General features: G+C 42.0%; 1 long non-coding RNA gene across 1 annotated transcript; it reads right to left on the reverse strand.

Annotated features, from left to right (window-relative positions):
• Positions 1-865: 865 nt before the first annotated feature.
• On the reverse strand, positions 866-2025 carry LOC145431008 (uncharacterized). The gene is made up of 2 exons (XR_013911378.1): positions 1580-2025; positions 866-1494 (listed from the first exon to the last, which is right to left on the reverse strand). It is a non-coding gene; the product is annotated as an uncharacterized LOC145431008 (long non-coding RNA).
• Positions 2026-2807: the final 782 nt, after the last annotated feature.

Genomic DNA, 2807 nt, shown 5'->3' on the forward strand with positions numbered 1-2807 from the left:
TCCAAACAGGTAAGGTGTAATTGTATTATGAGCCATAGTGCTTGGTCTGTTTGTCCCATGTAAATCAATTGCAGTTAGAGGCTACATTAATTTTCTTTCTGTAAGCACTTATTGAAATTATCTGAGCACATTACAAGTACATATTTGCTTACTCTGTATGCTCAAATGTGGCCCGTTATAGCCAACAGAAAAAAAGCGGAGGCCCGAAAAACAGGTGGGGGTCCTCCACCACCACCACTCACAGAGGCTGAGCAGTTGGCCCTCAGCCAAAACAGTGGGCGCCCTGTGGCTGAAGGCATCTCTGCGGGGACATCCTCTGAGTCAATAACCCCGCAAGACACAAGTGCCTACATAGGGGGTAAATTCAAAATAATACATGATGTGCATACATCCTTTCTTCACAGTCACCTTTGCAGTGCTACTCATTCATTTGATAAACTCTTTACCATAATGGATTATTTTGTAGTGAAGTTATTTTCCGACTGATTTTGCCTTCCCTCAGTCTTGGTTGTCTTTGAGAGCATAATGACAATGAAGTGTAAGGTGCTTGGTATGTTTGTTAATTGCCATTTGGTCCCTTGTAAGTTATAAGTGACCTGTATAAACCTCATATTCTATCAGTTGATGGTGATGGTGTACTGCATCTGGTGCAGCCTCCTGTTGAGCCAGACCAACATGCAGTTGTGAGTAATACTCCACAGATTATATGAGTTTACAGTAGAACAGCAATGTTGTTTATTTCTTTACTACAGGAAAATAATGAAGAAACATTGACAGCTGTTACAGAGGAGGAAGCAACAGAGACACTTTATGAGGTTTACATCTTTTAATACTTTGTGTACAGGAAACACAGGTGACCAATAAAGCCAGTTGAACAAAAAATCTGTTTATTCTTCTTTCAACATGTTGAGGTGATGGGTCAAAAGAAATGATTGTGACATATGGTGTCTCTGACTGCACTTCCATCTTGTATGTCCGTGGGAGGGTCAGGATGTTCATGGTTTGGATCACTGCTGATGTTTGGTTCAGAAGGACAGTGTTCTCCTCTAATTGTGGCAATGTTGTGAAGAATCACACATGCCACAATAATGTCACATGCCCTTTCTGGGGTGACCCTGAGTCTTTGCAGGCACTGGAACCGGGCCTTAAGCATTCCGATAGTCATTTCAATTCTGGCTCTTGTCCTGCAATTAGCCAGATTATATCGCTGCTGTGGGCCCGGTTCAGGGTCAGGGTAAGGGGTAAGCAAATAGGGGGTATCCATGTTTACCCTATCACCAAGCAAGTAGCCAGTGAACTCTCCTAAGACAGAAGGGTACACTTCAGTTCAAATGTCCCTGAAGCAATTGGTCTTTATATATTTTAAAGTATTTTCAACTCACCATGTCCAAATTTGGTGCTCAGTGTACATTCACGGAATATTTGTGAGTCATGGACAGAGCCTGGCCACTTGGCTTCCACATTTGTGATAATGTTGGCAGCATCACATATGATCTTCACAGTGCAGAGAACACAAATTAGCATCCATTACTATAATGATATAATTTGTTAGTTTGACATGCTACAGGGAACTATGTACCTGTACATTAATGCTGTGGAAAGACTTCCTGTTCACATAGTCTCCTTCATTTACTGAAGGAGCAATGATTGGAATGTGAGTGCCATCTGTACAGCCAATCACGCCTGGGAACCCTGAAAATACATGTAAAATTTAAGTAGTAGTCCAAGTATCACCACATCATACATTAAGTTTTGGTCATCCTGATACCTGCAATTTTGTGGCATCCCTCTTTGATAAATCTTGTGGGTCTGTGACCGGGGAACACCACAAACGAGTACAGGAGACGTTTCAGTGCAACTGTAACATTCCTGACTGCCCGACAGACGGTAGCCTTGGAAACGTGCTCAGCGTCACCAATATTATACAGAAAGCTCCCGTTTGCAAAAAACCGAAGTGCAATACAAATAATATGTACAGAACTGAGAGAATGTCCACGATGTGTCACATGCGTAATATATGGCCTGAGGATGTTATTCAAATAACTTATAGATTGTGCTGAGACACGGTAACGTTCGCAAATCATCAGGAAATGATAAAATGTCCGAACGCGCTCTGATCACTCTCTCCCGGCGGAGAGCTCTGCGGAGAATTTGGGCTTCACGATCTACTGGCTCTTCAAGGAAGTGGCACGCCATGTCTGACACTTCCTACTGTCAGGTTTCCGACAAAGGGGCGGAGACAGTCAGGGTTAGTTGTAGTAAACCTGCTAGGGAGCAGGTTAGCTTCACGGAGTGTGTCGTCATAGTGACTCACTCAGGCTGCAGCTGAACTCGCTTTGTGAAACCGAAAACCCAGAGTTTTCGTTAACTCAGGGTATACTTACTCAGTTTTTCCACTAAACCGGCTTCCTGAAACAGGGCTCAGGTCTATTCTGTCCTTGTTATCTTGTTTTTTATCTTGTTGGATGATATATGCATGTGTATATGTATACATGTATTCATGTCCATGTGACCTTCCATCTTTTTATTCAATTTATTTTAATTCTTTCCTTTATTTACTTTGCCGACTTTGATGCCTTTTAAACGTGCTATATAAATAAAGCTGACTTGAGATGATAACTTCTCATTTCATAGTCTTCACATGCTTCATCCTAAGCACGCTTTCTGTTGATTCACTCGCTAACTACAGGGAGTGCAGAATTATTAGGCAAATGAGTATTTTGTCCACATCATCCTCTTCATGCATGTTGTCTTACTCCAAGCTGTATAGGCTCGAAAGCCTACTACCAATTAAGCATATTAGGTGA

This window comes from Astatotilapia calliptera, chromosome 9 (genome assembly GCF_964374335.1).
Source record: "Astatotilapia calliptera chromosome 9, fAstCal68.1, whole genome shotgun sequence".
In the NCBI taxonomy this organism is placed as follows: domain Eukaryota; kingdom Metazoa; phylum Chordata; class Actinopteri; order Cichliformes; family Cichlidae; genus Astatotilapia; species Astatotilapia calliptera.